Consider the following 11,629-nt stretch of genomic DNA (forward strand, 5'->3'; position numbering starts at 1 on the left):
CCATTATGAAGACACAGTTACAAAAAGATTAAAATGGGAACACTCGGGAGTATGTGAAATTCTGAAACAACAGGCAGGAAGGGATGCTGGGTTGGCATTTTTAGAGTAAGATGGAATTAATGTATAAGCAAGAAGTGAACTTGGATTGCCTGGTGTGGAATACATATCAGTGAGGGTAAGAAATACATTGGTGGAAGAGTCTATAGCCCACCCAACATGACTCTTCTGTAAGACAGAAAACAAATCAGAAGATAATAACACCATGTAAGAATGAATTAGATTAATTCGGGGTGACTTTACAGTCACATAGATTAGGAAATCAGCAGAAGTAATCTTGAGGAAGAATTTATAGACCGCATTTAAGATAATTACCATGAATAATATGCTATGGATTCAAACAGAGACTGGCTATTTTAGATCCAGTATTGTGTAGGTGAGGGAGGTTTAATAAATGATCTTAGTGCAAAAGATGTCCGAGGGAATAATAACCATAACATGGTACAATTTAGTATTTGACAGTGAGATACTTGAGTCCAAAACAACTGTGCTAAACTTAAGTAAAGGCCGACTTAGCTGGAGTTGATAAGGAAAAGAGTAAAAGCCAGTAGCTGAACTCTAGTAAATGTTCATAAAGCCTTCATTGGTCAGAGCATTGAGTGCAGGAGGTGGGATTTCATGTTCTGGATGTCATGCCATGGCTCAGTGGTTAGCATTGCTGCCTCACATTGCCAGGGACCCAGCCTCAATTCCACCCTCAGGCAACTGCACGTTCTCCCCATGTCTGTGTGGGCTTCCTCTGAGTACTCCGGTTTCATCTCACAATCCAAAGATGTGCAGGATAGGTGAATTGATGGTGCTAAATTGCCTATAGTGTCTGGGAATGTGTAGGCTAGGCGATTTAGCCATAGGAAATGCAGGGTTACAGAGATGGGGTGAGTCTGGGCGGGTTACTCTTTGAGGGTCGGTATGGACTCGATGGGATTCTATGAATCTATGCTAGCACTATTTAAGACATTGATAAGTCTATATATGGAGTAATGCATACAAATCTGGTCGCCTTTCTATATGAAAGATGTTATTAATCTGGAAAGGGTGTAAAAAGGATTTACAAGGATGTCACTGAGACTGTAAGATCTGGGTTATAAGGAGAGGCTGGATAGGTTGAGACTATTTTCCCTGGAGTATTGCAAGCTGAAAGGTGACCTTGTAGACATTTATAAAATTATGAGGGGCAGAGATAAGATGAATAGCCAAGGTCTTTTCCCAGGCTAGGGGAATCTAAAAAAAGTGGGCATATGTTTAAGTTGAGAGGAGCAAGATTTAAAAGGAACCTGAGGGATATTTTTTTCACACAGCAGTGGTGTATATATGGAGTGAGATGCCAGAGGAAGTAACAAAGGTGGGTACAGTTGCAATATTTTAAAGACAAGATTAGGAAGGGTTGAGAGGGATAAGGGACAAACACAGGCAAATGTGACTAATTTCATTTCGGAAACCTGGATGGCATGGATGAGTTGGGCTGAAAGGTCTGTTCCATACTGTATTACACTATAACTCACAGCAAAGATATACCCCAGTGAGAAACAATGATTCTAGGAAGATAATTGAAAAACAATGGTTAATCAGTGAAGTTAAAGACAGTATCAAGTAATAGTTTGGCAACAATTAATAGTAAATCAGAGGATTGGGAAAGTTTTAAAAGCAATCAAGAAATGACTAAAAACAATAATAAAGTGGATGAAAATAAACCAAGAGGGAAAATAAGCAAGTAACATAAAAACATTTTTTAAAATAAAAAAAAGAGTGAGGTCAAAGTTGACATAGACTCCTTAAAGAATGAAGCTGGGTAAATAATAATGTGGAGCCAAGGAATGGCAGAGGAGCTGTACTAACACTTTGTACCCATCTTCACAGCAATAGCCTTCAACTAACTAAATAATGAAGGGTCTCAAGGCAGGGAGGAAAAAGTATTATAGAGACTAAGGGAGATAAAGGTTGATATGTCCCCTGAACCTGATAGGTTGCATTCTAAGTTATCAAGCAAGCTAGCTACAAATATAGTCCATGCACTGGCAGCAATCTTCCAGGAGTACTGAGAATCTGGAACAATCCCCACAGATTGGAAAACTGCCAATGCAACACAATTATTCAAGAAGGGATGGACACAAAAGCACAGGCAACTTTTCGCTGGTTAGCTTAACATCTGACACTGGGAAAGAGTGAGCCTTATATAAAGAAAATAATAACAGAACATTTAGAAATGCACTGTATCATCAAGCAAAACCAGGATGGCTTCATGAAGTGAAAATAATGGCTAATAAATTGAGTGGCACAGTGGTTAGCACTGCTGCCTCACAGCGCCAGAGACCAGGGTTCAATTCCCGCCTCAGGCGACTGACTGCATGGAGTTTGCATGTGGTTTGCGTGGGTTTCCTCCAGGTGCTCTGATTTCCTTCCACAGTCCAAAGATGTGCGGGCAAATGGAGGGGTATGGGTGGATTGCGCTTCGGCGGGTCAGTGAGGACTTGTTGGGCTGAAGGGCCTGTTTCCACACTGTAAGTAATCTTTGAGGAGTTTATCAAGCAGACTAGACATAGAGGGAAAAAGGATTTCCAAAGGGTGCTTGATAAAGTGTTAAATGTTAAGCTACTTTAAAAAAAGTTAGGTATCCATGGCATTGAAGATAAAATATGAGCAAGGATAGAGGATTGGCTAATTGATAGAAGACAATGTTTGGATAAAAGGAAGCATTTATAGGATGGCAACCTGCAATTATTGGTGTCCCCAGCTTCAGTATTGGGTCCACAATTGCTTACCATACATCTTAATAACTTGGATTACAAAACTGAATATTATTGTCAAGTTTGTGAGTTATACAAAAATCTGGCACGGCAAGAGGTGAGGATGACACAAGGTGTCTAAAGAAGGATGTAGACGGGTAAAGGTAGGTGGTCAAAGAATAGCAGACAGAATATAATGTGAGAATATGTGAACTTTGGTCAGAAGAATAGCAAAACTGATTGCTATTTAAATGGGGAAGACTGCAGAAAGCTGCAGCACAGAGACTTTTGGAAGTCTTCATACACAATCACAAATATCTACCATTCAAATTGTGCAGGTGATGGGGAAGGCAAAGGTAATGTTGACCTTTATTTCAAAAAGCATCATGTATAAAGGCAGGAAAGTCCTGCCAAACCTATGTAAGACACTGGTCAGACCATGGCTGGAATACTGTGAACACTTTTGCTTCCTTAGCTAAGGAAAAATATGCTGGCATTTGAAGAAGTCCAGAAAGGGTTCACCAGGTTGATCCTAGGAATGGACAAGTTTTCTTATGAGGAGAGGTTGAGTAATTTAGGTGCAAAGTCATTGGAGGTTAGGAGAATGAGATGAAACATTATTGGACCATACAAGATTCTTAGCGGACTTGATACAATACATGTGCAGAGTTTGGGTGCAGAGGTGACTCGGACCAGAGGGCATAATCTCAGAGCAACGAGTTGCCCATTTAAAATGAAATGAGGAGAAATATTTTCCTTTCATATTATGGTAAATTTGTGGAATTCTTTACTGCAGGACTTTGTCAAGGCTGGATCAATAAGTACCTTCAAGTTTGAGAGAGACATATTTTCAATCTGTGAGGAAATCAGGAGTTATGGGGAAAGGAAGGAAAATGGAGTTGAGGTTTATCAGATCGACCATGATCTCACTAAATGGCGGAACAACTTTGTTGGGCTGAATGGCCAACTTCTGCGTTATGTTTTATAGTCTTAATATCTGACATTTTCTTCATTGATAAAGATCATTGCAAAATATTCATTTAATAACTCCACCATTCTCTCTCACCCCATTCATAAACCCGTATTTATTTCTCTAATCAGCCAACTTCCCTTTTACTATATAAACCTAGAGGAGAAAATGGATTCCCTTTTCTATTAACTTCAGTTTCTTTTCATATCTTTCTTTGCTTGTCAAGTTTATTTTAACAATTCCTCTGTGGACCTTCTATATTAAATTTATTCTGGATTTGTTTGCCCTGACTTTTCTCCACAATGGAATGTACATCGAGTTAACCAGAAATATCTTCCCTATAAAGGCATGCCATTGTTAAGTTCTAGTTTTGCCTGTCAATCTTTGACTCCAATCTATCTGTGCCAGATAAAAGTCAATTACTGTAGATATAACGGATCTGAAACAAAAGCAGTTAACTAATCACTCAGGCCAAATACTCTTAAGCTGCAGGGTGACAACATCAATAAATAGTGCTATCCATAGATCAATCAAGTGATCAGTGATATCAACTGCTTCTCAAGCTTTGCTATATGCAGCTGAAGATGATGCAGTTAAGAATACCTGCACACGTAGTTACATAGAATATGAGAAGCTCCACTTGTTGGAGTCATACCTTGGACAAAGGAAGATGATTGGAATGTTGTAGATCAGCCACCTCCATCTACTGGGCCTCCTGAATGCCACACATACACAAATGTTGCCTTATTTTCAAAGGATTCTCACCTCAGCTCTGCAGCTCAACCCTTCTGTCAATGTTTGTCAAGAAGACCTGTCCTTTTTGAATGGCTGCAGTTCACTTGCTATGTGTTCACCTGCAATGTCATTAGGGAGGAAATTCTAGAATTTTGACCCAGACACAGTAAAGGAACAGAGATATATTTCCAAATCAAGATGGTGAGTGGCTTGGAGGGGAACTTGAAGGTCGTGGTGTTCCTGCGTATCTGCTGTCCTTGTGTACCCAGATAGAAGTGATTATGGATTTGGAAGGTGCTGTCTGAAGACCTTTGGTGAATTTGTGCCCTTACTACCCTCAGTGCTTCCTCACAGTGATGTTCAACATAAAGCAAGTACTAATTTGACAACTGAGGCCAGGCAGTAGTGAATCAGCAAGAGGTTTCCTTATCCACATTAAGCCTGATACCATGTGTCTTCATGGGGTTGAGAGACAATGTTAGTAATTCACATGGCAATTCCCTCCTGACTAGTTAACATCATATTGCTACTTATACTGACTCTACTAAATCCATTGTTAATTTAAATTTGAGATAAAGTTTTTTGCTATGGAACAGGCTCGGGCAGGTGAATGGCCTTCACCTGTTCTTGTGTCTCTCTTGCTAATATCTGACAGTGAATTCACTCTCGCAATTCAGCTGTACCTTTTCTCTTGGTGCTGCTCTGTCACAGACTTTTTCTCCTGCTGACCTTATCGTGTTTTCTCTCCTCTGTCAGCATTAAATGTAGAAGAAGGAACCTGTTTGCAAAATCATAATTTAATGTTTTAAATGTAGAGGTGAAAAGACCTTATCACCATCCCCCCTCCATACCTTCGCCCTATAATGTGCTGCATACATTTCAAAGATCAAGTCAGTAAGTTGGCAGAAAAGTACACACGACAAGCCCTTCAGCTACATTGCCAGAAGTAGCCTACTAGAGAAATTCAACTCAAATATCAGATATTAAAGTCTCCAGTGTTGGTGTGGGATATAAGAAGTGCAGTTGCATGTACCAGATGAAATTCATTTTGTTTGCTATTTTAACAGAGCCATTAACCTAATTCTTTTACATTGGCAAATGCCTCTAATAGAGTAATTAGCAAAGGAACCTGTGAGGCATTGAACAATAATCTTGTCACAGTGTAGCTTCAAAGCCCAAGTGCATACTTCAACAAAATTAGAAATCTGTGCCTGTGGTCTCTGAGAGTTCCATTTATTATAGCAAAGGCACTGGACAGCAGTGTGCCCTAGCTCTCATGTGAAGCTAAATGTTTGTTAATCTGGCCCTCAGTGACCATACATACGTTGTTTTAAAAATAGCAGTCACCTCAATTCATTTGTTTTGCCAAACTGCTCATTCATTTATACTTCTTGTGTAGTAAAGTTAATATTTAATATCTGTACATAGAAAAAGAAAGGGACTATAGTACATTTTTGCATCGTAGAGTCATACAGCATAGAAACATGTCTATGTTCCAACCATGTTGATGCTGAACAACAAACACCAAACTATATTAATCCCATTTACCTGCTCTTGTTCCATAGCCTACTATGCCCAACCGCATTTTAAGTGCCCAACCACATATTACTTAAATGTTGTGAGTGTATCTGCCTCTGCCATCTGCTCAGACAGCACAATCAATATTTCTACTGCCTTCTGGGTCAAATTTTTTTTCCCTCCGATCTCCTCCACACCATTTACTCCTCACTTTAAACATATGCTGTTTGGTTTTTGATACAACTGCTATGGGAAAGATATTCTCATGATCTACTCTGTTAATGCCTCTCACAGTTTTGAAGATCTCAACCATATTCCCTTCAACCTTCTCTGCTCCAAGGAAAACAGACCCAGCCCATTCAAACTATCCACCTGAGAGTTTTCATCCCAGGCAACATCCTGCTGGATCTCCGCTGCCCCCTCCCCAGTGAAATCACATTATATTGGCAGTGTGGGAACAAGAAATGCACACAGTATTCCATCCGTGACCTAACCAATGTTATATAAAGTTGTAACAGAACTTCTGCGTTCAAATGTTCTGTGCTCCAATTAATGAAGGCACCCATCCCATTAGACTTCTTTTTCACCCTGTCTATTTGTGTTGACACCTTGAGGGATCAAAGGACTTGTACACCAAGGTCCTTCATTCCTCAGTAATCCCTATTGACATACTATTCACTGTGTATATCCTTCATTTATTAGATATTTCAAAGTGCATCACCTCGCACTGATCAGGATTTATCAGATCATGGGTGTTCCTGATTCAATTTGTACAACTGCTTTAAATGATTTTCAGCCTTTTGTAGCCATTGGGAAAGGAACCTGTTTTGGGCAATTTGAGTAGAATATGTTATTTAAGATAGTTCCTTAAAGTGTTCATTGACATCCAATTATCAGGACGTAAAGTTCTGTTCCTGCAATGATTTAACCAGCTCTGAGTTTGTTACTAAAGTTGAGTGACAATGTATCAGTCCTGGTAATATGAACCCGATGACCCACAGGAGACCATTATGTATTTCTGATGTAATGTGACTAGCGAGTCAGTCTTTTTCATCCCCAATCACTAAAGAGTATGAATGCCCACCTCGGAAATTCCGTATCACTATTCATGGGTTCTCTGGGCCTTGGTGTGACTGATAAACACAATCCAAGAGCCACATCTCTAACTAAACATTGGGAAGGTTTTCAGTGAATTAGAAGCGGTCCATGGCCTTCAGATTGTTGGCATTCCTTTCTCCGGTTCTTTCTCTGTATTTTCTTTTGCCACCAGGTACTCTCAAAGAATTGTAATGCTTTATATAGGAGCTTCCTCCAAGTCAGTTTCTTCTGAATGCAGGTCTCCCATGCATTGACATCCATGTTGCAGTTCTTGAAGGAAGCATTCAGCAAATCATTGAAAAACTTCCTTTGTCCTCCTTTCATTCAGGTGCCTGCCTTCAGCCGAGCAAAGATGATTTATTTTGGTCATCAGTAGTCAGACATTCTAAGCGCATGGCCAGCCTAGCAGAGCTGTTTTCAGATAATCATAGTCCAGATGCTGGTGCTATCAGCTGCTTCAAGGACCCTGGTGTTAGTACAGCTGCCTACTCAGCAAATGCCAATAATTCGTTTCAAACAGTGTTGGTGATACTTACCAAGGGTCTTGAGGTGGTGTCTATATATAGTCCAGGTTTTAGAGCCATATAGAAGAGTTAGAAGCATTATTGCCTTCCACACAAGCATCAGCACAGATTCACCCCCAGGAGATCATTATGCATCTCAGATGTAATGTGACTAGCTGCTAAATTTCCATCATCTCCAAATGCTAATCAGCATGATTGTCCATCTCAGAAATTCAAGGACTATCGTCCTTAGGCAACCAAAGATGGTGTTCAGAATCTTCGCATTGATGTCCACCTTAGATGAGAGGTAGCCTCCCAGGTAAGGGCAAAGTTCCACAGCTGGGAGGATTTTCCATTGACCTTAATGGAGGAATAGATGAGAACATGACTTGGAATGGACTGGTAAAGGATTTGAGTCTTCTTGAGGTTCAGGCAGAGACAAGTTCTTCGTATACTTCCGTGAATGCATTAAGCAAAGATTTAAGATTCTCTTCCAAAAGGGCAAGATGACTTTGTCATCTGCATACAGATCTTCCACAACTGAGGTCAGTGTCATTTTCTTCTTGGATTTTAACTGGTTGTGGAACCTATTTACTATTTATCAAGATTTCCCTTTTCTTCTCATAAAGACTTTGTATGAGCATCTTTCCATGCAGGATATCAGTAGACAAATACTAAAACCAGACTAATACCAGCAGGAGGGATTGGTGGCAGTGAATTATAAAGGTTTTCAACCCACTGGTTTCATGCTTATTTCTGTTTGCCAGTTTACAATTGATTCAGGTAAAAACGTTTGGTACAAGTTTGCAATTCTGAGAAATGCTCTTGAAAATTTGATGCAGATTTTAGGTTGCAATAGCTGTCCAGCACATTTGGAGATCGGATATCGACAACAATACTCTGAAAGAGTTAATATTAAGGTTGCATTACTTCTAGCTAATCTGACAACGGCACGCAGTCATTGGGTGGAGGATCAGTTAGATTATACAAAGTCCTAAAGGAGACAAATGTGACAAACCTGGCTATTATACTTGTAATTATGCCTAATTAATTAATGTTTATTATACCAATTGCTATCATCTAATAAACTACACCACATTATGTAAGATATAAGTGCTTCTTCTTGTTAAGATACTCTAGGGGTCTATCTTTTCCAACTGACAATTAGACAGTCCCTTAAAGAAGGATTGTTCCCCCTCCAACCCTAATTTGATTTAGTCTCTAACATCTCCCTTCACTTTTGTCACGTAAGCATTGCCTTTATTAGGCTTTGCTTGTTAATGTTTCATTAGCCACATGGGTGTTTTCCTCGTGGTGGAAAATTTAGAATAAAATTCTTGCACAATGGAGTCTTCTTAAAAAACTAAGTAAAAGAAGGATTGATAGGTGGTTATGAGGATTGATTGGTTGGCGTAGGTCTGGCCAAGCTGGTCATTAACAGATCCAGGTGTGGGCTCCAGAGTAGTCATTACACCCAATTCTTTGTTTATCTTTTCTGATAATGTCTGTACTCAGGTGTCCAATATGATGTATTATCTATATTTACCTTAAAATAAATGATTTCTGATTTATGAATCTTTTAACCAGTGGCACATCAGTTTGATGTGACTGATTAACTTGTAGCTATTTCTATAGCCATTGTGATTTTTGTTTTAAGCCTAGAGAGATATTTTGGAGAGGTTAATGGAAATTTGATTATACTGAAACGTTTTTATTGGTGAATAAAGTAAACAGTTGTGTATTAGATGTTCAGTTTATAAGGTTAGAAATGAATTTTTCATGTAAATAAGAACTTAAGTTTCAGCCTGGGTAGTTTGCAGACATCCTAGCTGAGGCTGCATGTGTAAAACAGCTACCGCTGAGAAAGGGAGAATAGCCAAGGACAATTAAGGTATAGATTACATTGGTGGAACAAGTTTAATTTGAAAGTTCCAGACCAGAAGTGCTTGGTTACAACACTGAAGGAATTACTTGAGGCTGAAAAAGTTTACACTTATTTGTATGAAGGGTCCAGGAAAAAACACTCAGATTTTCAAAGTTAGAGTTGAATGTTACTTTCAGAGCTTTATGGCTCTGAAAGAGAAGGAAGTTACCTGAGTGCTACAAAGGAGTGCTAATGAGATTGTACATTTCACCATGTATTATTTTACCATCCTTCCCTGAAGGACATTAGTGAACCAGTTGGGTTTTTCCAATAACTGACAATGAATTAATGGTCATCGTTTCATCCTTAACTTCAGATTTTTATTGAATGCAAGTTCCGCAACCTGCCAAGGTGGGATTCAAGCCCAGGTTCATTACAGATCCAGAACATGACCTGGGTCTCTGGATTAACTGTCCACTGATAATAGCATTAGACTATCACCTCCTCCTCATTCTTAAACCACAGCATTGCATTTGTGTTTCAGTTAAAAAAAAAACACCTTGATAAAATAAACTAAAAACCTAAATATAATATTTCAAGCCAGATTCTGGGATATAACTTGACCAGTAATAATATCAGCTGGGATCATAACATGGACAGAGAGAATGGGGAGTCCACTGGTACAATAGGAGCTGTTGGGCTCAACATGTCCTAAAGTGCATCGCTGCTCCTGGCAATGAAATTGTGATTTAATTTTGATAATTTTCATTAACCTTTAGATTTTCTTCTGTCGCGATGCCCCATCAGGACCATGAAGCTCAGAGTTTTATTGTTTCAGTCTCTTCTTAGCACATATTTAAAAAGAATACAAAGGAGGATTGCTGGCAGTGAACTGTTCCCATTACTAGGCGTCAGCAGTGAATAGCCAGAGCTCAGATGACGCAGTGATCAGTGGTGGGAACCATTGCTGAAGTATCTGAAGCTAACAATGATAGAATCCTTTTGACCCAGAAGAAAAATAAACTTGAGACTAATAAGAATATAAGTAAAAACATTACTGCTCGAAGAAGGACAGGCATTTGAAACACGTATATCAAAAACATTCAGCAGAATCTGATGTTGAACATAGTGTCATGATGCAAGCACAGGCTAGTTGATTATGATCAGCGTCCTTTCCACTGCGAATGATCGATGGGACATGTTGTTTTGTATGGTCTGCCAGTCATTAGGAGATATGGCCTACGTATGAGGCACTAGAAACCAAGTCAGGATCGCAGTCTGGGGCAATTGTATGTTTTTAAAGCCTATACCTTTATATTATCACACAGGAACTTATGTAGTAGACAAAAGTAACATGTAATTGCATTGCACCATGCCCATTGCCAACCTCTGCCACATTCTCATGGACACACCCTGCCCAATCTGATTCTGCCTGACTGCTTTAAGAACTAGGGTTGACAGTTAACTGTTTCTACGGAGCCACCATGATAATAATGATGCCAAGAGTCAGAACACTCTTCTCACGCAATGTGAATTTCTGTTCCATTTTCAAGTTTGCATTCTTGCAACCTAGTCTTAATCATTACAAGATGAACAGCTTTGACTTTTGCGATGTTCTAGCAATGTTTAACTCAAACATTTAATACCATTTAACGGAGTTGAAACTTCAAGGAAGTAACAGAATGCATTGTTGAAAGCTAAAAGAAATTAATATTACCATAATGCACAATCTAAAATATTCCAGATAAAAAAAACTGTAATAATGTTCAATGCAGAGTTCAAAAGTTTAAAAAAACTTTTAAGTCCAAAAATTTTAATCAGTATTGATGAATGGAAGAATACAAGGATGTCAAAACAGGCACATGATAAATCAACACTAATGTTCCATTTGTTAAAAGCAATTACTTGAATTTTAATGACTTCAATTGTCTTGAATTAATTAATGACTTTTTGAGATTCACTCTTAAGATAACATGTTCTCTTGTACACTTTACACGTACATGAAATCAACAGCAGCCATCATGTGGCCTTTGGGAACCACCATGTAAGATTCTGTATACATTTTGAAAAGACCGAGTAATTTCTTCACACAAAATGTAATCTTATAATTACACTGTCATATATTGCTTTGTTCTTTTAATACTGACCTCCTGAACACCCT

Source organism: Hemiscyllium ocellatum, chromosome 3, assembly GCF_020745735.1.
Source record: "Hemiscyllium ocellatum isolate sHemOce1 chromosome 3, sHemOce1.pat.X.cur, whole genome shotgun sequence".
NCBI lineage: Eukaryota > Metazoa > Chordata > Chondrichthyes > Orectolobiformes > Hemiscylliidae > Hemiscyllium > Hemiscyllium ocellatum.